Source organism: Notolepis coatsorum (genome assembly GCF_963971535.1).
Source record: "Notolepis coatsorum genome assembly, chromosome: 14".
NCBI lineage: Eukaryota > Metazoa > Chordata > Actinopteri > Aulopiformes > Paralepididae > Notolepis > Notolepis coatsorum.
In genome coordinates, this window is record NC_140178.1 from 89,711,508 (window position 1) to 89,723,692 (window position 12,185).

The window sequence follows — 12,185 nt, forward strand, 5'->3', positions numbered from 1 at the left end:
GAGTTGAAGAGGCTTGGTGGCGGTGGCCGGGAGGCCAGCGAGCAGTGCGTTGCAGTAGTCGAGGCGGGAGATGACTGTTGATTGGACGAGGAGTTGGGTGGCTTATTTTGTCAGGAAGGGGCGGATCCTTCTGACGTTGCTCAGGAGGAATCTGCAAGTTCTGGTTGTCGCTGCGATGTGAGCAGAGAAGTTCAACTGGTCGTCGAGGACGACACCAAGGTTCTTGGCGGTCGGGGACGCGGTCACAGCTGCATTCTCGACTGTGATGGAAAGGTCGGTCAGGGGGGAGGATTTGGCCGGCAGGTGGAGCAATTCTGTTTTGCTTAGGTTCAGTTTGAGGTGGTTGGTTGTCATCCAGGCGGAGATGTCGGACAGACAGGCCGAGATCCGCTCAGAGACGTGGATATCTGAGGGAGGGAAGGAGAGGAAGAGTTGAGTATCATCGGCATAACAATGATACGAGAAGCCATGAGACGTGATAATGCTACCCAGTGATTTAGTGTAGAGAGAGAAGAGAAGGGGTCCTAGGACAGAGCCCTGGGGGACACCCGTCCGCAGGGGGCGGGTGGCCGACAGGGTCCCTCTCCATGACACTTGGTAGGAGCGGTCATTGAGGTATGATGACAGCCATGTCAGCGCAGTTCCAGCCACTCCCATTCCTGCGGGGGCCGCGAGGAGGATCTGATGGTTGACTTGACTGTGTCGAAGGCTGCAGATAGATCTAGGAGAATCAGGACAGAGGAGAGGCCTTTCGCTTTTGCTAAGTGAAGTGCCTCTGTGACCGCAATGAGGGCCGTTTCTGTGGAGTGGCCAGTCCGGAAGCCAGACTGATTAGGGTCTAGGAGATCATTCTGTAAGAGATAAGCAGTAAGTTGGTTCGATACTTCCGTTTTAGAAAGGAAGGAGAGAAGAGAGACAGGACGATAGTTGCCTATGACGGTGGGGTTCAGGGTTGGTTTTCTTATGAGGGGCGTGACTCTGGCTTGTTTTAGGGAGGTGGGGACCAACCCCGAGTTGAGTGAGGAGTTGATGGTTGCAGTTAGGAATGGGAGGATGTCCGGTGCTATGGTCTGGAGGAGTGGGGAGGGTAGCTGTACCAGCTGGCATGTAGTCGGACGGTTCGACGTTACCAGTGTCAGGGTCTCGGCTTCTGTAATGGGAGAGAAAGATGACAGAGTGAAGGATGAGGTTCTCGATTCAGTGTTTGGAATGGGTGGGGGTTGGGAGAAGGAGCTGCGGATGTTCTCCACTTTTTCCTCAAAGAAGATCGCAAAGTCTTCGGCAGAGAAAGATGAGGGAGGAGGGGGTGGGGGGGGGAGTGAGGAGGGAGGACATGGTAGCATGCAGTTTGCGAAGATTCTTGGCAGAGGCCTCGATCCTATGGTGAAAGAAAGAAGCTTTGGCATTAGTAATGGTTTTGGAGAATGTTAACAAGAGGTTGTGATATGTGTCGATGTCAGCAGTGAGGCGTGACTTTCTATACTTCCTCTCAGCCGCTCTCAGGACCTGTCTTTGTTCTCTCACTGCATCTGTCAGACACACACACACACACACACACACACACACACACACACACACACACACACACACACACACACACACACACACACACACACACACACACACAAAGACACATGCACACACACAGAGACACATCCACACACACACATACACAGAAAGAGACACATGCACACACACAGAGAGACACACACACACACACACACAGACACGTGCACACACGTGCACAAACACACGCACACACACACAAACAAACAAACACACAAACACACCATACCACCACCACCCCCAACGGTCAAGAGTCAAGTCAAGAGTTTTATTTGTCACGGCATACGGATATACAATGAAATGCGGGTGGTCTTGCCCACAACGATGTGCAATTGGTACAACATATAACATATAATAGAATCCAATACAAAAAATGTGTGCAATAAAATTGTGCAATAACAGGTAGCAGGTAACAATAAATTTGTGCAATGACGGGTAACAGTTGGCAGTTAACAGTAGTAGTAATAGTAGTGCAATACACTGTTACTGTTGCTAATACTAATTTAAAGTGGCCTTTCCTTTTGGCAATAAGTGAGGGTGCGTGCGGCCTGAGTGTGTGCCCGCTCATGCTAAAGTGTTAAGTGGCTGCTCGTGTGTGAGCGTGCACAGTGTGCGTGTCGTGTGTGTGTTCATGTGTGCTTGTGTGTGGACAGTTCAATGTTCTGAGCACTCAATGTACATTGTTCATGGCTCTGATGGCCTGGGGGAAGAAGCTGAGCCTAAACCGCTCTGTCCTAGTAGCTGAGATTTGCAGGCGTCTGCCTGACCTCAGCAGCTGAAACAGGCTGTTATTGGGGTGGTGAGGGTCTTTCATTATCCTGCAGGCTCTGGATTTGCACCTCTTGTTGTATAGAACCTGCAGGGGGGGTAGTGCAATACCCGTGGTACGCTCGGCTGAGCGCACCACTTTCTGTAGGGCCTTCTTGTCATCCGGTCATCCTCTCTCTCGCTCTCTCTCTCTCCATTTTCTTCACAATGTCTATAGACAATTTTAGAAGTCAATTACAACCAATTAGATAAGATAGATCTTATCTAATTGGTTGTAATTGACTTCTAAAATTGTGATTGTTTTTGTTAATTGCTTTCAATTCTCTACCCATAACATCTCGTTGTGTTACAGTAAGGCAGTTGTTCAACGTTTTCTATGTTGTCAGTCACTCACCTGATGAATTGAAAATGGGGGACCCTGATGTAAACAAGACGAAAGTCTTTCAGCTGTACTGTATTGTACCCATTCTGCAATCTGTTAATAAAGTTTTCAATCAATCAATCAATCAATCAATCAATCAATCAATCAATCAATCAATCAACTCAAATGTCCAGCCGCCCACACCCACCCTGCACGTCCCCATCACCACCTCCTCGTTCTCCCGCGAAACCAAATGTTGCGAGCAGAGAGCATTAACGCCGGTGCGCCCCGCGCGCAGCAAGATGTAGTGAAGTCTGTGACTGTGATGTCCAGGAGGATAGGTGGCTGTAATCTGAATATACTGTGAACGAGCATGGGCTGCTAGAGTTGTTTCTCTGCCTGTTCACGAAGGAAGGACGTTTTAGGTTAATCAAAAGGTACGTTTGCAAGAGATAATTTTTTTCTATTAAGTTTGATGCATGTTGTGTTGTGTTCATTTGGAACTCGCATTTATCGTTACACAGAGAGGTGGTTATTTCGACATGGTTGCAACTTTGCGAAGTGACTATTCCAACAAAGAAACGATATAGTTTGACTTTCTCTTGAGTCTTGACTTAATTTTGCACGGAGCGCAGTGGAACCACATGCATAATTTAACAGAAGCGAGGGCTGCTTGGGCACACTGTGTGCCGCACACATGAGACGCATCAGCTCCTGTTACGATTCATCACTTAATTAATAATACAATGCAATACCTGATACAAACTTGCACTCAGTGGCGGAATAAGTAACACAGTTCCTTTACGGAAAAGTAGAAATACTTTTTTAGTATCAGGTCAAAGTTAAGTTCCTCCATTAAAAATTAAACTTTTTCGATTTTTTTTTTTTTTTTATTATAGCCTACTAAGTAAAAGTAGAACACATTTTTATATTGAAGTATCAAACGTTCTCGTATTGCAGAGAACGTCTGGGAGCTGATTAATTGACCTCTAAATGTTGTGTTAAGGTGGTATGTGGTCCACTTTACTGGCTCTGATTATGTCCTCTTGAAATTGACAGGCTTCAAAGTACATTGTCTTAATCAGCATATCATATGCCATGTCTTGTATGCAAAATCCCCTTATTCAAAGTAACTAGTAGTAACTAATGGGTTCAGATAAAAGCTCAATATTTCCTTTGAAATGTAGTGGAGTAAAAGTACAAAGTTCCCTAAAACAAAAATACATGTACCTCAAAATTGTGCAGTGCTTGAGTTGACAAATACTTTACTTAAATACATTACTTTACACCACTGCTTGCACTTTATAGTGATTATAGGGACCCCCCCCCCCCCCCCTCTCTGAATGTCTTTTTTTTATGTGTATTAGTTTATTTGTAGGGGCCAAGTACAGAGCACACTGATAGTGGCTGAAGCAGTGTCTGATATAGCCTACTGTACATATAGCCTACAGCCACAACTATTTTCTACCAGTCCCTTGAGGGTAAAACAAAAACAAACAAACATAACAAAACACCAGTGTGCCAAAGAGATCTACAGTATAATGTGTTTGTGTGTGTGTGTGCGCGCGTGCACTGTGTATGTTGCCGTGGACCGTGCGCACAGTCTGTGTGTACATGTGTGTGTTTGTAATGTGTAAATATACATGTAATGCAGCCTAAGACAACTCTCTGGAAACACAATATCTGTGAGAGAGATTCGCATCTTCATCTCTCCTCCTCGCCCTCCTCCCTGGTTCGGTTCACGACGTTATTACATTCTCAGCGTCCCCCTCCGGTGCGCTTCCACACGGCGAGCCTGAAACCACATGGATGTGTTTATTTATTTATTTTTAAACATGTACTGCACTCTGGATGCAAATATATGTTTTAGAAACTGGAGGCTACATTCTTAGCGTGACATTCTCCCTCCCCGGTGCAGCACAGCGAGCCTGAAACCACACGTGTGTTTTTAAAACGTGTGGAGCTTTACATTCTTAGAGTCTCCCAGCATGCCCCACTGCATGTTCTATAAATACAACCTAAAACTAGAGCCGATATTATACTCTTACTGCAAATATACCGTAGGTTTAAAACAAGAACAAAAATACGTAAAATGGGAACTGCACCCAATTTAAGAATGTATATAAGTTATTCCTGACGTCTAAGAAGACAGTAAAAAAATATTATCTCTGAAATGCTGAAACTCAAATTTGTGATGTCATCAGGTAAAATCGGAAGCTGCTCCGTTAGTTAATTGTAAACAATGTTATAGGTGACACTGAGAGCGGCCAGAGGAATGTTCTGAGTATACAGGTACATTTTACAGAACTGAGAACTGTACTGTAGAATATAACTCATTTGGGTATGAACAAATAAAACAAATCTCCTGTGGGTCCAGACTTTACACCGGATGACATCACAAGTTGTCTTACTTCTCTGGTTTCTAGCTTTGGGAGAGAGTAGGCTACTGTTGCTCGTGTTCACACATATTGTTTGAACTTTCCCTAGACCGTGGAAATAAGAAGGGACATATCACTGTAGCCCTAATGCCATAACCCTATAGGCCTTTTAGAGCCATAACCTCACTGTAGCCCTAATGCCATAACCATATGGGCCTTTTAGAGCCATAACGAAGCGTTATGTATATAACCCAGTTCTGTGAGTTATGGTGCGCTCAGCACCTGTCTGCACTGTACTTCACTTCGTGCACGAGCACTGAATAAAAAATTCCACCATGTACCTTTACATCCCAACATTCGTCTGACCACACCCCCTTCCGCTTACCTTCATAAGCAGGTGTGTGGTCACCTACTCGCCTCCTTCCCAAACTTTCACCACAAGGCGAGATCAAGGGCCGCAGCGGCGTCCAGGTGCTGAGCGCACCATAACTCACAGAACTGGGTTATATACATAACCCTTCGTTCTGTGTCGTTATGGCTTGCTCAGCACCTGTCTGCAACAGGGGCTGAGCGGGAGCCATAGCCCGACAAATGTACCCCGCTGAGGCCCCCCACAACCATCAGACCGGGGAGGACCGAGCCCCCCCGACCCTCCCTAATGGAGGATACCCCCCCTATTGGAGGTTCACGGGAGGGCGACGGATCCGACCGTGCGAAGAGGCACTCAAGCAACCCAACGCACAGGGTGAGCAGACCGTGGCTTGACCCCACGACTACACACACGCACAACCCGCATGCCACCCGGGAACGAACGGAAGGAACAACCTCGTTACTGCCCCCAAAATCACGGGGTCAAGAGAAAACCCAACCCCGTGGCAAGGCCGTAGCAGCGGAGCGCGAAGGAAGACCCAGACCCACTGAAGGGACTGGATCCCCTGAAAAAAGGGGGCCCGGAGAGGTCAATGACGCCAGGCATCAAGACCCCACCAGGTGGTCACTTAGTGACACCGCCCCCCACATCGCCAGCGTATTCGGATAAGGCCCCTCCAAGAGCTGGGCCCTTTCCCCCCAATAGCACACCGCCTGGCATACTGACCCTGCAGAACAGGCAGTCAGCATGGCCGTAAGCACTCAAAAGGTTAACCAACGGAAGCAGGCAGCGTACCGGGGAAACCAGGCAACAGGCTGTAACCTGAGCCTGGAGCACTGCGGACGAGACAGGCGCCAAAGGAGTCAGCTGAAAACAGCCCCCCCGGCGGAAGGGGCGGATGCTGGCGTTGTTGATCACCATGACGAAGCCTCCATAAAAAAAAACCCACCCAGAGGGGTCAAGGCAGAGAAGGCTGACATGATTGGCAGACGTCATGAACGTGCAGGGGCACACTCAACCGGACAACCCGGGAGTTGACACTGCTCCAACACACCAGGGAATCAACCACCCTGTCGTTACCATATGCGGTGGTTGTTCCTATAACCCCTCAAGAAAAAGGGGTTATCCCAGGTCTACGGTATCAATGAAACTTTACTTCGGACCGGGCCCGGCGGCTCGGGAAGCACACAGGGTTACCAGAGGAGGTCCAGAAGACCACCCCAACAGCCCTCTCTCCGCCATGCGTGAGAGAGGTGCGAAGAAGAGAACCAGCCCCTTATGATAGTGCCAGGTACAAAAGAGTACCCAACAAGGGTCTCCATAACGCCTAACCTTGTGACGCCCCGGGCCGACCCGGCCTTTTTCCGCCTGAAAAAAGCCCAAGTCCCTCAGGGTACCAGAACAGCAGATCTGCATCCCCGGCGGACAAACGGGTTAACTGACCTGGACCAGCGTGACCAGAACCAGTCCCGTGCCCTAACCACGCCGACATGCCTACTCTAGGAGAAGGGGCAGATATGCGTGTCGATCTAAAACATGAAAAGAGGGCGCCACCCAGACGGGCCGGTGTGAACCGCGCTCGGTGGCCCACCCCAAGGGCGTGAGACCCCTCTACCTATGTTCAGATCCATTCCGTTATCATCCCCCAGATGATCCGTCGAGAACCAGTAACAGGTTCTCGGAAGAGGACAAAACCTCCATCCCAGTTGCTTTATAAAAACGCCGTTTTAACAACAAGCAACCAAGGCGTACTAGCTACCCGCATGATTCTTAACAGAAACACCCCGAGCTAGTACCATGCATGCGTCGGGACACAACCACATCAATGAATAGGCTATTTAGACCCTTCATTGAATCCCCAAGGCGCCTGGGAGAAACGACAAGAAGGGTGTGGTGCTTCCTATACTCCACACTCTTTTATTTAAAAAGAAGGAAGTACCAACTGACATGAATCCCATTTGACACAGCTGAGGATAAAAACTGTTCACATTTTTACATCCAGTCACCCCTACCACAGAGGATTTAGACTGAAATTTCCCAGAGAGCCTTCCCACGTGAGTCATAGAATGAAAAAGCCATGGTAACCTCGAGTCATGTGACCAACCGACTCAAGTTACACATAAATCGAGCGTAGTGGACCCGTAAGTCCTACGCTCTATCCCGACACTTTGACAACAACAGATCGTACGTACAGATCTAACTCACGGAAGCCATCGTCAATAGCAACGTGCGTAGTGACGTGTGCTATGACGGGGGGAAACCCAACACTCAACGCCTGTTAATAGGAGCAGAGTCAGGGCAACCCTCCCCCCCCCCCCCTCCCTGCCAAGTCGCCTAACGGCTTGGCCCTGACTGGCCTGACAAGAGATGAGTAAAAAAAAAAACTGACCAATCAGAAGAGGGAAGGAGGGGTTTATTCGGTACCCCCTCACAAGCCCTTCCCCTCTGCACACAACAACAACTTTAGCATATGATACCTTTGGTAGAATGCTAATGAAATAGCGCAAGCTAATACAATGCACGCTACCCACAGATAACTGTGAACAGGGTTTACAACAAAACCAAGTCGTGTGTGTGTGTGAATCCTACACCCGCATCCATGTTGAACATAGAAAAACACTGATAGAGAGAGCGAACGGCTGTGCCGTGGTACGTGTTCATACGAGCATTACTGCAACTAACACAACAGTGTGCTCAACATTACTTGTGTAAGCAACAGACCATACAACTAGCCTCTACCTGCATGTGGAGTCTCAGGCCGAGGTAGAAAACCTTTCTATAACCGAGTGTAGGCTGCAGACCTTGCTTAAGCTCATAACACGAACGTAACCCTCCTATCAATGCATACTAGTGAAGATTCACACTTTGCAACCTCATCATATGTTTGGTGAAGAAACACACAGTTTGTTAACAAAAAATACAGTCCCCCTTCCATCGGGCAGGTAGAGACCGACGCATCCTCACTGGGCTCCAGCAACTCACCAAACCCAGGCCGTTCGCGTCTGCAAGCCACCATCTTGCGACGGGAGCGAGCAGACGCAAAAAGTTTGCGTCTCAAATCCTCGGGAACCAAAGGAACCGGCCGTTCAACAGCGGACGATTCCCCGGAAGCAGAGGAACCAGAGCCAGGACCAGGCCATCGCAGAGGCGACGGCACCGGTGCACCAGCTCCTTGGAGAGGCAAACTACCCATCGGACGCCTACCGGGCGTGGCTGCCAACCACGAGAGAGGCAACAGCCCTGCACCAGGACGCACGACGGAGGCGGAAATAGAGAACCGTTGGTGGAGAGTGGCTCTGCGACTCTCCGAAGTAGACATTATGACTTAGGTTTTTCTATCGAATATTTATGAGAGAAGAAAAAAATAAGCACAATGTAAACACGTCTCAACTTTCTTCAGCTAACAACCTCGTCAAGTGGGGATCTACCGAAGGCACTTCCTTGTGGTGAAAGTGAAGAAGGAGGCGAGTAGGTGACCACACACCTGCTTATGAAGGTAAGCGGAAGGGGGTGTCGTCAGACGAATGTTGGGATGTAAAGGTACATGGTGGAATTCTTTATTCAGTGCTCGTGCACGAAGTGAAGTACAGTGCAGACAGGTGCTGAGCAAGCCATAACGACACAGAACCTCACTGCAAACCTAATGCCATAACCATATAGGCCTTTTAGAGCCATAACCCCACTGTAGACCTAATGCCATAACCATATAGGCCTTTTATAGCCATAACCCCACTGCAAACCTAATGCCATAACCCTATAGACCTTTTATAGCCATAACCCCACTGCAAACCTAATGCCATACCCCTGCTATAGACCTTTTAGAACCAAAGCCTCACTGCAGGCCTAATGCCATAGACCTTTTAGAACCAAAACCTCACTGGAGCCTTAGCGCTATAACCAGGGCCGGCCTGTGGGTCTGTTGGGCCTTAGGCTGTTGGGCCTCTCATTGTATGAGATTCTCTCACTTATTTTATGATTCACACTGAGAATCGCAAGGACAGTGAGACGCTCCCGGGACATTGTGGATCGTAATTAATTCGTTTTAGCTTTAAATTTTTTATTTTTTTTCATACAGTCAACATATTCTTAAAAAATAGCACTGCCCGAGGCTGGGCATGATACAGTCAACATATAGCAAGAGAGAGAGCGAGAGAGAGCTCCCGTTCTACAGTCAATATACAGTGTACAGAGAGAGAGAGAGAGAGAGAGAGAGAGAGAGAGAGAGAGAGAGAGAGAGAGAGAGAGACACACATTGGAAAGAAATTGAAATGCTATTTGGCCCTAAACAGAGAGTACACAGTGGCAGAATACCTGAGCACTGTGACTGAAGATCCTTGACTAGGTACAGACTCAGCGAGCACAGCCTAGCCATCGAGAAAGGCAGCCATAGGCAGACTGTGTGTGTTAGAAAGAGAGAGAGAGAGCATGTGTGTTTGTCGTGTGTGTGTGTGTTAGAGAGAGAGCATGTATGAGAGAGATAAGCAAAGATGAGCCCCTAAAAGGATATTCAACTTTTAATGGAAGAACAAAACAGAAGGAAAAGATAACTTCACAAAGGCAACATGAATATACATAGATCCAAAAGGACAAAGATCAACACTTAAATCCAAAGAGAAGAGGGTCTATACCAGAGAAAACAGCTAAACAGCATTCAGCTAAATAGGCTAGCCAGGTACTGACACCAGGCCACACACAGCTTTGGCCAACGGCCCAACGCTACCCAAGCTACACAAACGACCAAGACAATTCACACACAGCACATGTCGTATCTCCAAATGTTGTGAAGTAACATATGTTTTGCCTGGAAAAAAACATCGTTATTAACAAAACATTCGGGAGGGGAAGGAAGGAAGAGTGGGGTAATGTCATGACATCTTACCTGCACGAGGAACGCAGGGCGAAAGGTTGCAACACAGGTGTCATGTACGCAGGTCTGATAATAACAACTGGAGGGCGGCACATGAGCAAAAGCAGCCCCTCTCAGTAAATATGTTCAAAATCAAGGTCCCAGGTGTAGGTGAAAGAAGACACAACACAAGACGTTTTCCAATTAGTAAAGTATATATTTATGGTGGTAGGAATTCAAACCTCCACCATAATGCAAGAAGGGGAAAAGGTAAGGGAGGACAAACAATACATACAGGTACACAAACAAACACTTAGTAGTTACGATACAACCTTGGGCCCATCCTAGGCCACCACAGCTGTGGAGTCTAACCCACACTCCATGTGATAAAATGGCACTGTGCCACACAGTGTTGTTTTAGGCCATAGACAGGCGAGACAGCAGCCTCCCCACTCCACCATAAGGCAAGTGACTTCCAGCAATGAGACTCCTGTGTGTGTGTCATCTTCCCGCTTATATTCACTCATCCCACTAACTGCCCACAGGTGTAATCAAGCAGGTGCAATCAGCTCAATCAGGAGAATGAGTGGTCTCTGGGAAGAAGAGAAGAGGCAGCATTAAAAGATGACACATCACACCACCAAGAACAACATGACCCAACTCATGATACTAATCTGATGTTCACATGGTCTCCTAATACAGTAACAATGATAATGACCAACCCACGTACGTCACACCTCCCCCATAAGAGCGAACCCGCAGGGTTAGCAAAACATTATCACCCATTATCAACCAACATCCGATTAGCATCACAGAACAAAAAGAATAAAAATAGAAAGGTCCACAGACAAAACAGCAGCCTACACCATAAAACCAACCCATGTCAGATGCATCAGCTGCCGGACGTGGCTGGCACATTCCTCATACCGAGGCCATGACGGTATACCGTAGTCAACCATACGCGAATTGCTCAATGATGTTCGCACTCCCAACATCAACCCCGTGCGTCCTGTAAGGCACATTAGAACACAACACAGCATGTGAAACAACAGTCCTGTCACATCTCAACTCCGACGAGACGCGGGCAGGACTTTTCATTAGCCTATTCACATGACACCAGCGTGTCCTCCTCCGCCGCCCGAGTGTATGCAACATATACTTAGTGGCAGAGACCTTTCCCCTTACCACATAAGGTCCTGAGAACCGGGCAGTGAGCACCGTACTAGGCGTGGGCAGCACAATAAACACCTCATCCCCCGCCTCAAAATGCTGCGTCACCGCCAACTTGCAAAACTCACCACAGACCGAGTCACCCAACGCTAGACCTTGGTCTCGCTTCCGCTCCTGTGCACTAGGGACAGCACAAATAGAAGGGACATTGGGGTGATTATTAATCAATGCATCACACAACAAGTTCGTAAATGGAGCGTCTCCAACCTCCAACACAGGGACGACCTTACCCCCAGCGATATCATTCCCCATGACGAAATCCACGCCCTTTACGGGTATCACGGAGTATTCTCACCCGTTGGTAGTCCCCAACTTTACCCGACAGGGACACACAACCATCAAACAAAAAGGGCTCAAAAGAGCTATGCTAGTCAGGACATGACACCGTACCAATCAACCCCACCCCTTTCGGTTCCTGGGCTGACTCCCTGGTCTCCTGTCGATCCCTTAGCGCATGACAGTCCTTCACAAAATGCCCTTCTTTTTTACAATAATGACACACTCGCTCGTCACCCAAGGCATTTCGAGACGGCGGTGAGCGAGGTCGGAATGGTCGCTCGTCACCTCCGCGATACGGCGGCCCCGACGGAGAAAACGCGCCCCCTCCTACATACACACCATTTCGTACAGAAATTTTTTTGTGGATCATTGCCAACTCGTCACACA

The 12,185-nt window shown here is 48.2% G+C and overlaps 1 protein-coding gene across 5 annotated transcripts in view; it reads left to right on the top strand.

Moving 5' to 3' along the window:
* The first annotated feature begins 2,990 nt into the window (after nt 1-2,990).
* cdc42ep1b (CDC42 effector protein (Rho GTPase binding) 1b) overlaps nt 2,991-12,185 on the top strand; it is a 102,529-nt gene continuing 93,334 nt past the window's right edge. For all 5 annotated transcript variants that reach the window (XM_084329357.1, XM_084329358.1, XM_084329359.1 and 2 more), the window contains exon 1: nt 2,991-3,132. The gene's annotated coding sequence lies outside the window, so the exon portion shown is untranslated. The remainder of the gene's footprint in view (nt 3,133-12,185) is intronic.